This window comes from Pelodiscus sinensis, chromosome 16, assembly GCF_052426305.1.
Source record: "Pelodiscus sinensis isolate ZL-2025 chromosome 16, ASM5242630v1, whole genome shotgun sequence".
In the NCBI taxonomy this organism is placed as follows: Eukaryota; Metazoa; Chordata; order Testudines; family Trionychidae; genus Pelodiscus; species Pelodiscus sinensis.
This window is the reverse complement of record NC_143067.1, coordinates 24,672,327-24,687,412: the sequence shown is the minus strand read 5'-3', so window position 1 is coordinate 24,687,412 and position 15,086 is coordinate 24,672,327. Positions and strand designations below refer to the sequence as shown.

The window sequence follows — 15,086 nt, the reverse complement described above, 5'->3', positions numbered from 1 at the left end:
CACAGCGCTGACACCCTCATCTGAATATGGAAGTGCAGCCCACCATGATGAGTGATCCCTGCCTGCAATGCTTTGATCTGAGCTGAGTGATTCTGATTTGAGGAAGAAGCAATGCCTAGTTGCATACCCCTATGTTACCAAATGAGGGCAAGTGCTTTCTTTGATACAATATAGGGGAGACACCAGGGCCCTTGGCAAGTTGCCTGCAAAACCCTCAATGGGGCAAAGGGCAGGGATGGGTTGACATGAAAGGGGTCAGGGAGATAGCAAAACAATACATCTTAAGAATACATTTGACTGAGCACAGTGCTGCTCATACTAGCCCTATCCCAAAATGCATTTCCATTTTCTCTGCGAGGCAGGTACTGAGCCTCCTAAAAAGGTTCACATTTATAACAAAACTAAACTTGAAATCAAATATATGTGGGTCTTCTCTTTAAATGAGACTTTTGTACTCTTCCCTTCCCCCACCGCTGCCTGTGCTCATCTAGCTGCACCCTCTTCTCTTCCAGTTAGTCTTTCCCCTACTACATTTCAGATGTGAAAGAGAGGTTCTCACAACAACACAGGACCTAACACAGGATTTGAACCCAGGTGCCAAAGGCAATAAGCTGACAAATCATTAGGCCAAAACTTTTATTTATAAATTACAGGTAAATACCTTTTCCTGGGAGAAATTTTCTATACCTTTTGGAAACAAACATGGGCAAGTCCCATTATTTAATGGGATGTCACCATCTATTTGCTCTCAGCACCACTATCAACACACAAATCTGCAAGCACTCTTTAGCATCAGCCCCAGAAAGCATTAAAATAAAGCATATGTATCTCAGCATTCACCAGATGCATAACATGTCCTCCCTTTTTTTTTTTTAAATCAAATGTTGCCTATGTAATTCTAACACAAAGGAATCAGTTGTAGGCTGTGTTATCAAATGAGTCATCATTTTATGTGGCAATACAATATGATTTGAATAGTTCTTAGCACACATGTATGGATTATAAATTATATTCTGCACATACAAAGACTTGGTACTATACTCTGGTGGTGAAGCAGGGAGCTATAAGTCAGATTGTCTGGATCCTCAGCCACTACCTTGTTAGATGACCTTGGAAAGTCACTTATCTGCTATCTGATTCATTTTCCTCCCCTGCAAAATAGCAGTAATACATCCTTACATCTCACAGGAGTGTTGTAAAGCCTCTTTAGTTAATGTTTGTAAAAGGGCTTTGAATATCTTTGAATGAAAGATGTTACATAAGAATAAATTATTCTTTTTAAAAGTGAAAAAAGGCAGACACATACTGTTCCTTCATCTGACTGAACAGTCACCTTCTCTGCAATAGGTTAATACAAGGCTAACAAAAATTCCCAGAACACAGATCTTGCCTACGTCTCATGCCAGACACAATGTAAATGGACAATGGTCAGAAATATTGGGTGTGGCAGTCAATGAGAAGAGAGGTCAGGAGAGCTTCAAAGTATGATTGTTGTGGGTAATTTCTGATTAATACTGACACAAATGGGGATTTGCCATTTGTCATTTTCATATGACATCTGAACAGCCATCAGAGTAGAACAATTTTTTATCACAAGTGAATTCAGACACTCAACCTATAGCTGAACACCTGTAGAACATGGCTGGTGTTAGAACATGGCAGCCTCTGTGCAGACAAGGAAGATGGGGTCATGGGATTCAAACTCCCAGGGAGGAATTTTGGTAGCATAAGAAATCCCCACAGAGGGTGAAACAGGGTCAGAGGAAATTAAGAACCAGGATCTATATTTGCTGGCATGAGGATTTCTTCTAACCCCTTGAAAAACTATGGGTACGTCTAGACTGCAGTATTATTTAGGGATACTGGAAGTATCCCGAAATAGCAACACTGCATCCCAAGGAACGCATCCGCTATTTCAAATTTTTTTTTGAAATAACGGAGGCACTCTTTCGCCATCCCTGTAAACCTCCTTCTACGAGGAATAAGGGATGGCTCGAAAGAGCACTTTATTTTGAAATTGGGCACCATGTGGACCCACCAAATTTCGAAATAGCCTCTTTTGAAATTAAATCGAAAAAAGATATGCAATTTTCATAGCGCAAATTGCGTATCTTTTTTCTATTTTAGTTGCAGTCTAGACGTAGCCTAGTCTACCTGCAAAGAGAAATCTGCTGTAAGTGGAACACAGCTGGGATGGATAATCGATCAACCCTGGAACAGACTACAAATGGGCTTTTCCCCAAACACCAGCAAGGAGAGGAAGGCCACTCCTGTAGAATGTAGTTAGCCAGGCTTCCAGCAGTGATCTCAGAGAGCCCTTTGAGGTACGAGTGGGGACGAAGGTGAGCCAGAAACCAGCAAGATAGCCAAACATCACAAGATTTAAGACTGCCTATGCATTGAGATCTCTTAACTGTTATCTGTTTCTGCACCCAGGCAGGGTTTACAAGAGGAATTTAAAATACACTAATACTTTATATCTTAGGGTACGAGTACGTCACAAAAAAAATTGACCCATGGCAATGATTCTCAGAGAAGCTAGGCCCACTGACTTAGGCTCATACAGCACTAAACATAGCAGCGTAGCTATTGCAGTGTAGCCTGGACTCTGAAATCCCCTTCTGAGTTTCAGAGCTCAGGCCCAAACATCCACATGGCTATTTTCAACTAGGTAGCGCAAGCCCCACAAGCCAGAGTCAGTTGACCTAGGTTCAAATTTGCTGCTATTGGTCTTCTTTATTTTTTGTTGTGTGGACAGACCGCGAGGAGCTGATGGGGAGCTTGGTGTGTTCATATGACACAGAAAGGCATGGTCTCTGTCTCAAGGCCTTGCCATGGCAGAGCGAGTGTGTATAGCTGTTACACTGGCATTACTCTCTGGAAATCACATGAGAATGGCAATATGCCCGTCTGCTCAATTCACTACATATTAAAAGGAAAAATAGGTAGTGGGGAGGCTGAATGAGCTGGAATAGGTATGGGGATATGGAACCTCTAGATCAGTGTTTCTGAAAGTGTGCTACAAAACCACTTTGAGAAACACATTAACTGGCCGCCCCAGTTTGTTTATTTACTGGCGCCATGGTCATGGATCCGCAGGAAGCAGCGTGGGCTGGGCCATCACTTCCTGCTGCTCCACTTGGCTGCAAAGAATGAAACGGAGCCAATGGGAGCCGCAAGGCTCCATGGCCACGGCGCCAGTAAATAAACAAACCGGGGTGGCCAGTTAGTGTGTTTCTCAAAGTGTTTTTGCAGAACACTTTCAGAAATACTACTCTAGATCACAAGTTCAAATCTTTCCTGAGTCAACCATGGTCACAGGTAGTTCTCCTTTGATGACTTTCAGATGATTTACATGCAGAGAGTTCAGTCCCCACGGGATAAACATACACCCTGAGCACAAACTGTCCTTCTTGCTGGTAGTCTGAGCAGATAGCGAGGGACTGGAAGGGCCAAGAGCTGGCCCCTCGAAGTGATCTAGATCAGCAGTGTAGAAAGCTTACATGTTCTCTGGCAGCTGTGCCTATTGTGTAGCTCCACAGGCAATCTGTGAACACAAAACTTTCATAAACCCTAAATTCATGGAGGAAAAATTCATGCAGGGCTGCCAGCACTTGTGTGCAAGCTTAATTTGAAAACCAAATTCTCTGTTCTTACAGCCTTGTGTTCTCCATTAAATGCATCAAACACAAACTGGGTGAGTGATGACTCAAAGCTGCACCACGCATCTCAAGGGCTCTGGATAAACATCTCAAACCATCTGACTGCGGTTCTCGTGGTTACCATGATTTCATAGGACGCCCTAGACACATGCGTCTTTCTGTTGTACCTATGATATATTCACTCCCTTTGTCCCTGCATGCAACTGATTAGGAAAGGAACTGAGAGCTCAAGGCCAGGGTCTCTACTTCACCATCAGCTGTCAGTGGAGAATAGATTAATCATGATGCTTGCTGTGGATTCTCAGAGCAATCCACGCAGATTTGAAAAGAATAAGAATCTGTGCAAGGCCACAGGCAGCTTTTGAGTCTTATTTACCCCATACCAGGTATAATCCTGCATTGAAGTGAGATGGAGCAAGTGGCAGAGCACCTCAAATATAAGCTCCCCAATGCTAGTATTTGTACCCACATAAAATTCCACATGGGGATTTCTCTATCCTGGGTGGAAGGTGATAGTGTCAGTGTTTTCTACAGCTGCCTTCCTTGTCCACGGAGAGGGCCCTTTGGGGGTTGGGATCCAAATGATCTCCCACTGATGTCTTGCAAATGCGCTTCCATGTGGGAGAGTCAGAGAAAACCCTCCAGTCTCCAGTGGAGAGATTCCCATCTCAGGGGAGTTCTGAAGTTTTTGCCCCCTTCCACTGATTTGAGCCAGAGAGAGGGCAATCCAGACTGTGGTTTTTTGATCATTAGGAAGCAATTATGGACAGTGGAGCCCTTCTGTGTACACAGAAGTCAGTTGTGCCATTAGAGTGTTGTAAGGACTTTCATCTGATCTATAGCCTTTGTACAGCTGGAAGCAATTTCCTTTTGACGATGGTGGAAGGGAGAAATGGGTGGTGTGTTACTGTGAATTCAGGTAGTCAAAACTGCAAACGTTACATTGCCATCCTTAGAACCAGCCAAAACAAAATGGAGCTAACACAATATAAGTCCTGCCTAAATCAGCACCCTTAACTCTTCGTTTTATGCAAACCTCCCTCTCAGCTTTGCTGAGCTAATGGCATCTGACTGTGTCACACCATACCTAGCCGAGGGCTGGAGCCTTCCAACCTTTACTTGTGTGCGTAACCCTTACCTAAAGAGTCCAATTGACTTTAGGGAGGACTAGGGTGAATAAGAATTTCCAGAATGAGAATTTTGGACACATATTGTGCCTATTCTCCTTGTAAAGCACCAGGTATAGCCCTAGTACTAGATATAAACAGATAGTTTGTTTCATAAACTGTTAAATAATTTCTTCCAGAGATTGTCCTTTTAGAATTTTAACATCCAGCCCTACCTGTGTGTGTGGCATGCTACCATCATTACTACAGACCAGACAAATCCAAGTGATAAAGGGTCCAATCTGCCCTGTTCCACTCAGAAACCATAGCATAAGATATCATTTACAGATTTATTTATACATACATGGCCATTTATTCAGCCTCATAGTAAACAGTCCGTGAAAGCATGGCTTAAACATTTTTGAATTGTGCAATTCTCTGCTCAGACAATCAATCTCTAGCTAAGAGCCTTCAAGGAACGACATCATGTTGCAGGAATGCTGCAGAAGCTGTCGCAAATACTGTTCTCTTTGTTGAGAAGAGCATCTTTGCCTTGGATTTTTTTCCCTTCCCCTTTTAATTTCATGAAACAGGGCCCAGTTCCAGAAAGCAAGGAGAACGTAGTTAGATTCTGCTTGTACTTGACTGGAAGGCTGAGAAACCAGATTTTAAAAATGTGCTCAGTGGGTGTTTGGTGGGACGAATTCTATCTTACAGCTCAATATTTTTGAGAGAGAGAGCGAGAGAGAACTAGCTCTGTTACATACAGTGGATACTTTTTTTCTTTTTAAGCATGTACCGTACCTACTTCCAGCTTTCCTTGCAGTTAAAGGACGGTAGCAGTTTTTAATTAAACTATTTGTGCAAGAGGCTGCACATTTAGCCTTTTCCAGAGGGGTTTGCATAGAAATTCACAGGCATTTATCCAAAATGCATGTTGAAGAAGAAATAAACAAGTTTGCTGCTTTAAAGGAATGCTTATGTAAACTCTTTGGGGCAGGGGCTGTTTTTTGTTCTGCACTTATGCAACGCCTAGCACAATGGGGCCGTGGTCAGCGAGGGGTGCTCCTAGGTGCTATCCCAATACAGATAAATAAATAGTAATAAGAATGCCTTCTACATAACATGGCTATTACTGGCCCATTCTATTTAAAGGCATTGCGCAAGTGCTCGTCCTGATTCATCTTCATGCTATTTTAAAAGAGATTTGTTCCAGGGGAGTGATCCTGGATTTACATGGGTGTGAGAGAATGAGAACAGCATCAAGGCTAGGGTCTCCGCTCCTTACAAATGCTCGTACAACTTTCAGGGCCCCATTCAGTGTTGCCTTTCATGACCATTGTGCTTGCTAGTCTGGGCCACAGGACATATCTAAGCCAGCCTCACCCCAGGAATAATTCCCAGTATAGCTCTGATCCCCTGCTAGGTGCAGAAGCAGCTCCTCCCCTGCAATCGTAGGTGGGTGTGTTCCAGGCTGAGGTGAAGGTGGAACCAGGCTGATCCACACCCTGGTGATTTAGCACTGTTGCAAAGCCCAATAAGGGCCACTGCAAGAGAGGAGCAAGTGGAGCAGTCCTAGAATGTACAAAGTGTGTGTGTGTGGGGGGGGTCAATCCCACCTCTGGCAGTTTCTTAATGTGGTCAGTTCAAACTGCCTCCCCTCTGGCTTTACGCTGGCACCTGTAATAACAGAGATAAACCTGGCTCTCAGGGCTGGCCTACACTGCAAAGTAACATCAGTGTAGCTACATCCCTCAGGCTATGTCTACTCTCCAGTTATTTTTCGGAAAAAGGTACACAAATTGCGAATTGCAATTTACGTACTTTTTTCCGGAACAGGCTTTCTTGACATTTGGCCCATCTATATGGGGACAAATGTGGAAAAAACCTCCTCTTTTGGAAGAGCCCTTATTCCTCATAAAATGAGGAATGCAGGAATTCCAAAAGAGCACACCTGCTTTTTCGGAAATTGATCTGAAAAAACGGACGCGTTCCCTAGCCGTAGCAGAGTTTTTCTGGAATACTTCTGGTATCCCGGAAAAACTCTGTAGTGTAGACATAGCTTCGGGGGGGCTGAAAAACCCACACCCCTCAGAGATGTAGCTATGCCAGCCTAACCCCAATGTAGACCTGGGAATTCTGCCAGCGACTTTGACTGCCTCTTGGGGAGCGGATTACCTCCAATGATGGGAGAACCCTGTACTCTGACTCCGCTCTCAGAGTTACTCCAGGGAAAATCAGGAGTGCTTCAAGTGAAGTTAAGGGGTTATACCAGTGTAACTATTTGGCCTATAGAGGCTTCATCTAAAGTCCTAAATCTCTCCTTGGGGTAGCACAATAGTTCCTTTTTGCATCAGAGGCAGAGGGTTATGACTTCCGGTAAGAAAGCAGTAGATAGGGAGCAGGCCTGCCTACCAGGCTGGGGTGGGGGGGAAGGGGGACTGAGTGATTCTAAAGGACCCGGAGTTCTTAGCTCCCACTGTCACTACTGTGGCAGCAGCATCAGCATCAGCACCAGCACCCAGAGTCTCAGGTCCTTTAAATTACTGCCCGAGCACCAAGGCTGTAAGGGCTGGGAGGCCAGCATGGTGCACTCCTGAGGGCTGGCTGCCTCAAACCCCATCCCTTCCACCTGAGACGCTGACCCTTCTGGGAGCGCAAGGGCAGCTTCTCTCCCCACTTTGTCCAGGGGCCCTGTGAGGCTGTTGGCTCCCCTGGTAGGGAGCAATAAGAAAACATGAGCAAAGATCCTGTTTTCTTCCATATGATCTAATTAACAGAACAAAGGGGGGAAGAAGTGACAAAACAATTAACTAAATCTACTGCCCTGTGAGAATTATCTCTACATTAATATTGTCCATTTTCCATAAACCTATTGTGTCAAGTTTGTTTTTAGCAGCTAATATTAACATTTTCCCCAGGGAGACATGGCCCTAACCTGCTATCTCAGCTGTTAAATACAGACAAAACCACACCCTCTTCAAGACTCAGCAGCTTAAGGATGGAGACCAGAGCTTTGAATCTGTGGAAGATGGTCTTAAAGAGCCTCGGTCCAATAGCTTAGGCTTCTGAAGTTTCCTGAAAACTGCTTATGTCCGGCAAAATGTCCTTGCCAGTCCACGTTGCTGCACTCGTACCCACACAGGTATGTACTGTGGATATGTCTACACTGCAGCTGGGAGCATGCCTTCCAGCCCAGGCAAACAGATTCATGCTAGCTCTCACTAAACTAGCATGCTAAAGATAGCAGCACAGCCATGGTGGCAGCACAAGATAAGTGCCCAACCTCCAGGGAGTGCACTCAAGTGGGTAGCTTGAGTTACTGCCCATGCCACCTGGCTGGACACACTGCTATTTTTTGTGCAGTAGCTCAGTCAGAGCTAATGCATCTGACTACCTGGGCTGGTAGTTATGGACATACCCTGGGTCATATTCTTCACTGGAATCAGTGGGGTGCTCTGGTTAAAAATCGATGGCATGATGTCACCCTTTCCCTTGGTGACACAAGCTTTTATTCTGCTCGAATAACCCCACCTACTAGCATAGAGCTCCTAAGTAAATTGAGTTGTAAATTCCTGCCACTGGTAACCCTTCTGCCAGATGTTGTCAGCAGCAATAAAGGCCAGAGACAATATGCAGGGGGTTACTCTTCATAACTGCAAAACAAAACAAGCTCCAGAAACCTTGGAAAACTAGATACCTCTCCTGGGTTCTCAATAGTAGGCAATACTTCCCACTCGTAAGTACTACATTTGTGTAGAAAGTAAGAATAATAAAGAAAAGCAGATGGGCTATGGGGCTGCGAATGGGGGAAAGGAGAGAATGCTAGTAATTGTATCGGGGTGGGGAACCTGCAGGCCAGACTACCGCTTCCCATAGCTCCCATTGTCTGGAAATGTTGAACCTCACCAACTGGGAGCTGTGGGGCTCTGTACCTATGGACGCTCAGTAAACAAACCATCCTGCAGCCCACCAGCAGCTAGCACTGATGAAGTGCATGGAGCTATGGGCTAGATAGAGGTTCTCCACCTCTGTGTATTTATTTAACTCAATTACCTTCCTCATCATTATTTACCCGCCTTTTGGTTTTTAACAGGTGGTTCTGGAAATGCCTTCCGATTCTGCCACTGACTCACTCTCTGACTGTAGGCAAGTCCTTTTGGGCCAGATTCTGATCTCATCTCATCAATCCAGGCAGAGGTGAGCAGTTGTCAGCCAGATCATTTATGAAGGTTGATGCATTGTAAGATAGCACTGAAAGGACTATTTGCACAGATTACATTCTACCTGTAGCTAGTTATATCCACATGGACAATCAGTCCATTAGGCTTGTACCAACTGAGTCCTACCCTACAAAATACAAGGGTAATTTCCATTCATTGTTGCCCAATTGGCAATCAGTTCATTGCAGGGGTCACTTTCACCAATTCAGGGAGATCAATCAGTGCTTACCCTGGGAAACTTTCCGTAATGTAGACAATAGCTCAGATAAGAATCTGGCACCTTATTCCTCTGTAAAATGGGGACAGTGAACCATGTCCTACTTTGAGAAGCAATTTGTTCAGCTGAAAACATTGATACAGGTGCCACATATTGTTAGGATGTTGAGATGTTTAGAAAACTGTCAGATAAACAAACCGTGTCAAATATTCTCTCCAAATTAGGCCTGGCTTTGAAGGGGTTTTTTTAAAGGAGAGGCTGTTACAAAACATAAAGGGTCATTTTGTTCTTTATTTTGTAATTTCAGTGAGTACAGCTTTTGGGTTTGGAATTTAACTCTTGACTTGCAGTGCAGTGAACCCAACCTCAGGATCATTGTGCTTGTGCAAGCGAACGAGATGTGAAATGAATCAGAAACTGAGCAATTTAGCTACACTGTCCAAGCCCTGTGAAGTACAAATTATAAACAAACATCATACAAGGTAAGAACAAAGTTAAGAAGCCAAGATTTTTCACTGACTAGTGATTCTGGATGCCTCATTTTTAAAAGTGTTTTTATATTGACATGCAGTAAAGGGGTTGATTTTCAGAGGATGGATGCTCAGCACTTTCTGAAGATCAGGCCCCTTTAAAAGTGTCTCAGTTTGACCTCCTAAAAGCAACCAGCACACCTAGTTACTTTTGAAAACGTGGGTCAATTTTGACAAATTTTTCAATTTTAATAGAGGATTATTCATACCAGGAATGGTTTTAAAACATGTAAGATGAAATCTTGGTCCTTGTGCAGTACTTGGGATCTTTCCCTCCAACTTTAGTAAAGTTGGAATTTCACAGATAAGGCTCAGTTCAGTCTCAAAACTGAGTGAGCATAACCCACATTGGGGAAATTCAGGTCAGTGCAAGGTACCTGATCAAGTGCTTTTCTCATGCAGTGTCAGCTAGCCAGGTCCTCTCCAAAGATCTCCTGGAATTTGATGGTGACTCTCTCCCCATTTCCACCCCAGTGAATCCCCACCATGATACACCTACTTCTCCAAGCACTGGGGATACACGTTCCCTACCGAGCTGAATCCAGTCCAATCCAATCCAATCCATTGTTCTTTGCAGAGTCCCAACAATACTGGACAAATGAGGGTGTCTGTGTATACGGTAATATTTGAACAGGTGAAACAGGTCTGTCCTAAGTCCCATCTCTGATTGTCCCTTGGCAGCCCCATGGCTGGAAGGTACAAGGGACAGGGAGGCACTGGAATGACAAGCAGTCAAAAATGAAAGTCAATGTGCTATGACAATGTTGCCTTGCCCCTTTTCAATGTATGCCAAATTCACTGCAATAGATCTCCTCCCCTTCCCTCTCTCTCCCAGAAGTGTGTGGCAGCTTTAATATTGGGAGCTAGCAAGAGATAATGGTAACTCTCACTGCTAAGCAGCTAGAGGTGAATGTGATTGCACTAGCTTTGGAGGCCGAGAAGACATGCAGAATTAGGTGGTTGCAATTGAATTTCATAGCAGAGCATTTAAAGTAGATGCAGTGGGAACACTTAGCATGATTAGAGATGTGCTATATGTAAACCTCATAGCTCGGGTCAGGATTACAATTGCTGCACACTATATTCAGAGAGACATTCAGGTTTAGCTGCAGCATATTAAGAAGGTCAGATCTGCTAGACTGGCTGGCTCAGGGGTTTGCCAAAGGATTATACTAAAGCCTTTCACCTTCAAGACACCCATTAAAATCTACTCTGAGCTAGCAGTGATTTAAACATCCTTGACACTCTGCTCAACAGGACCTAGAGGACGCTACTAGGTGCTTTTGGTGCAGGTCCTAGCAAGTAGGTGCTGGTATTACAATTTACAGTGGTCAGACCTTTCAGCAGAGAGAATAAGGGCTCGATGACTCTGGAAATGCAGCTTCCCTTTTGTCCCAGGTGGGAGCTTTCCTGGAGCACTCTGGTGGAAGGGAGGCCTCCCTGGATTTCTTTCAGAATTTCCATCTGAATTAAGATATGGTCTTTTATCTGGCAGGCTGAAGAGAAGCGGGATCAAAGTGCTCCCAGTCCTCTCCAAGAACATCTGTAAGCCCCCACCCTCGGGATACAGGGAGCAAACCATTGCTGAGGTGTCCACGCTATATGCACGGTTTCTGCACACCACCACCTGGCCAGAGCTGAGCCTGCTGCTTTCCCAGCACTTCTGCTCCAGCTGCTTCATCCATCAGCTGCCATTTTAGCTGATAATGATCAAGGGAATTACACTGACGGGATCACGTGCACTGCAGTGTATAAGTCCTAACAATGGGGGAAATGTCTCCTGGTGACTGGTAACTGTTCTAGTCTTTCATGCAGCCTTTTATTAACAACCCATCTGGATAGCTCCCCCTCACTGCACCCACTGAGTTAGCCATCTATTAGGTGTCATGCACATTTGCTTTGGGAGAGTCTGAAGAGGATTCTGGGGTAACAGACCAGCCTGAGTGCATACTGCAATCACACAGCTAGCTTGGCACTTGGAGACGCAACAGGGTAGCCAAAAAAAGGAGTAGATCACACCAGCAATTTGGCTCTGCCATGAACCCTCAGACTCAGAAGATTGTGGTTATGCTGCAGCAGCCAACACAGAATGGAACCACTAGTCATAGCAATGTCTAAAATAGGAAACTAGATGGAGTTCAGACAGACTTACCTAGTGAGCGACAGAGCTAGCAAAATATATATATATATATATATATATATATATATATATATATATATATATATATATATCCCTCCCACTGACAAACTACCATGGTTCAAGTCCTTCACCTACAGCATCTTTTCAATGTAAAATATGGATAGTGGTCTCCCCCTCATCCCATCCAGAATCACAAAGTCTGAGAACAGCCTCTAATTCTCTGTGATTACGAAAACAACCCCAAACAAAAAACTGACTACAGCAAGTAATACTGTAACTCTTGCATTATTGGTATTTAATCCTGTGTCTGTAGCCAGCTGATTTTAAAAAAATGTCCTTTCCTAAAACCTCTAAATTCCAGCAGGACTTCAAGAGAAAACGCTCAGAACTGGGCATTTAGAGAGTAAATCTTAATTTCTATAGTATTTTTCATTCAAAGTTCTCAAAGCACCCATAGCATAGAAAAGTTAAGGATTTGTTTTAAAACCCATTAATGTCAGTGAACAAGTCTTCCATTGACTTCTATGGGGTTTGGGACAGGACTTATGAGTGAGGAGAAATGGACTGCATAGCTATTCCAGAATAAATTATTCTACAATGTCTATTAAAATAACTCCCTATGAGGATACTCGTTGTCACTTTTATTTCAGAATAATTACTCCATTTTGGCTGTTTATAGAGGCTGGGAACCCATCTACCCAGATCAGAATGTTTTGTTTCTAAGTGCTAGAATCGCTGTTGCATTGTAGTGTAGACAATGACTGCAGCAATGGAAGATGATTTTCAACCACCGTACTTAATCCACTTTTCCAAGAGGTGAAAGCTAGAGTTTCTAAAGTGGGGTTAGGTCAATATAACTATGTAGGTCAGGACATGAAATTTTTCACAGCCCTGAGCAATGCAGCTAGGTCCAGCCACTCTTAGGTGTAGACTAGGCCTATGGTATCCTCTGGTACCTCAGGGCTGCGTCTAGATTGGCATGATTTTCTGGAAATGCTTTGAACGGAAAAGTTTTCCGTTAAAAGCATTTTCAGAACAGAGCGTCTAGATTGGCACAGACGCTTTTTCGCAAAAGCACTTTTTGCGGAAAAAGCGTCCGTGCCAATCTAGACGCGCTTTTCCGCAAAAAAGCCCCGATCGCCATTTTCGCGATTGGGGCTTTTTTGCGGAAAACAAATCTGAGCTGTCTACACCTGAACAGGAGCAGAATAGTATTTCCGCAAGAAGCACTGATTTCTTACAGTAGGAAGTCAGTGCTTTTGCGGAAATTCAATGGCCAGTGTAGACAGCTGGCAAGTTTTTCTGGAAAAGCGGCTGATTTTCCGGAAAAACCGACCAGTCTAGACACAGCCCAGAAGTCCCTAACTTTCATTCCCTCAGGGACTATTATTCTCAAATTGTGTCATTTCTCTGGGACACCCATTCTCAGTCATGGCCAGGTCACACATTTTAAAAAAGGCATTAAACCCCATATAAAATAGAGTTTAAGGCATGCTAATTAAAATATATTATTGGCACACTTAAAACAGAACCTATTTTCCTAGGAACACTTGGGCTATGTCTACACTCCAGACCTTACAGAGGCACAGCCTCACTGTTGTAAGGTCTCCCATGTAGATGCTCTATGCTGACAGGAGAGCATTCATGCCAGCATAATAAATCAGCCCCAATGAGTGGCTATGTTGGTGACAGATGCTCTCCCGTTGACACAGTGCTGTCCACTTGGCATTTTTGTCAGTGAAACTTAAGTAGCTCAGGGTATATTTTTTCACACCCTTGACTGACAAAAGTTTTACCAACAAAAGTGCTAGTGTAAGTTTATGGCAAACAAGGATGCAAATGTACCCTGCTGTACATCCACTAAGGGTATGTTGACGCTGCAAAAAAAAATCTTCTGTGCCAAGTCTCAGAGCCCAGGTCAGCTAGCTCAGGATTGTGAGGCTAAAAATACCCATGTAGATGTTCAGACTAGGGCTGGAGCCCGGCTCTGAAACCCAACAAAGGAGGCAGGTCTGAGCCAAACATCTACACTCCTACTGTTAGTCTGAGCCCCACAAGCTCAATTCAATTGACCTTGATCTGAAACTCAGTGCCTTGGGTTTTTCTTTGCAGTGTAGACAAACCTAATTGTTCTTAAACAACAAATGGTCTGGTAGCATTTTATAGACTAACAAAACATGTAGATGGTATTATGAGCTTTCGTGGGCACAGCCCACTTCTTCAGATGACCATGAGCTGTTCCCACAAAAGCTCATGATATCATCTACATGTTTTGTTAGTCTATAAAGTGCTACCAGACCATTTGTTGCTTTTTATGTTTATCCTGTACAGACTAACTTGGCTATCCCCTGAAGCTTCTAATTGTTCTCGGGGCTCCTGCTGCTAGCGTTGCCAGGTGTCCGGTATTGACCCAGACAACCCGGTATTTTCGCCTCCTGTCGGGTAAAAAAATTCAGAAAATACAGGACACCTAACATGTCCTGTATTTTCTGATTTTTTTTCCTGGCCAGGAGGCGAAAATCCTGGGCACTTACCTGGTTCTGCAGGGGAGCTGTCTGGCCTGGAGCAGGGAGACACGGTGGCTGCTGGCAGTGTTTTAGGGCAAAAAAGCCTCAAAGGCATTTATTAAAGGATCCATGCTGTTTAATTTTATTTATTTATTTATTTATTTAGCTAGGAAGCCAGGATGCAAGGAAAAGGAAATGTGAAGGCAGGACAGCCAAGTCCTTGGCTCTCGGGGTCTTTTTTTTTTTTTGCCAAATAACTTTGGTCCCCCCCCCTTTTTTTTCCTCAACAGAATTGTTTCCCTGGTGTTTTTGTTTTTTGTTTTTTGGTGGTGGTGGGGTGTTTGGTAATTTTGGTTAATCCATCTGGCAACCCTACCTCCTGCTGCTAGCTAAAAGTTCCTTAGTCTACTCACGTTTCAAAGCTGATTAGTGAGAATCATTTATAATGCTGGAGAGTAAATGTAATGTCCATGGATCATGAGCAATCTTATCTGCAGTGTACAAAACTCAGTGTATAGCACCCTCCTGGCTATTTCTGGCAATGCACAGCTCTGCCAAAGCAATGAACTGCAGCTCCCAGGGCTATTCCAGTCCTGCGAACCACTCAGGGCTGTGTAGAATACTGTGGTGCCTGAGTTGTGGCTAAGTGTCCAGTGAAGCATTAGATGAGACCATCCAATTTATTCTCACTTGTGGTCACA

At 43.9% G+C, this 15,086-nt stretch overlaps 1 protein-coding gene and 1 long non-coding RNA gene across 3 annotated transcripts in view; one reads left to right on the top strand and one right to left on the bottom strand.

The window, feature by feature from the left end:
- The window catches only part of LOC149523513 (uncharacterized), a 45,283-nt gene extending 33,157 nt beyond the window's left edge, over positions 1-12,126 (top strand). For both annotated transcript variants that reach the window (XR_016346960.1, XR_016346961.1), the window contains 4 exons: positions 7,690-7,913; positions 8,865-8,968; positions 9,516-9,690; positions 11,234-12,126. This is a non-coding gene — a long non-coding RNA (uncharacterized LOC149523513). The remainder of the gene's footprint in view (positions 1-7,689; positions 7,914-8,864; positions 8,969-9,515; positions 9,691-11,233) is intronic.
- Positions 1-15,086, bottom strand: part of NEURL1B (neuralized E3 ubiquitin protein ligase 1B) — a 255,494-nt gene that overhangs the window by 61,165 nt on the left and 179,243 nt on the right. The window lies entirely within an intron of this gene.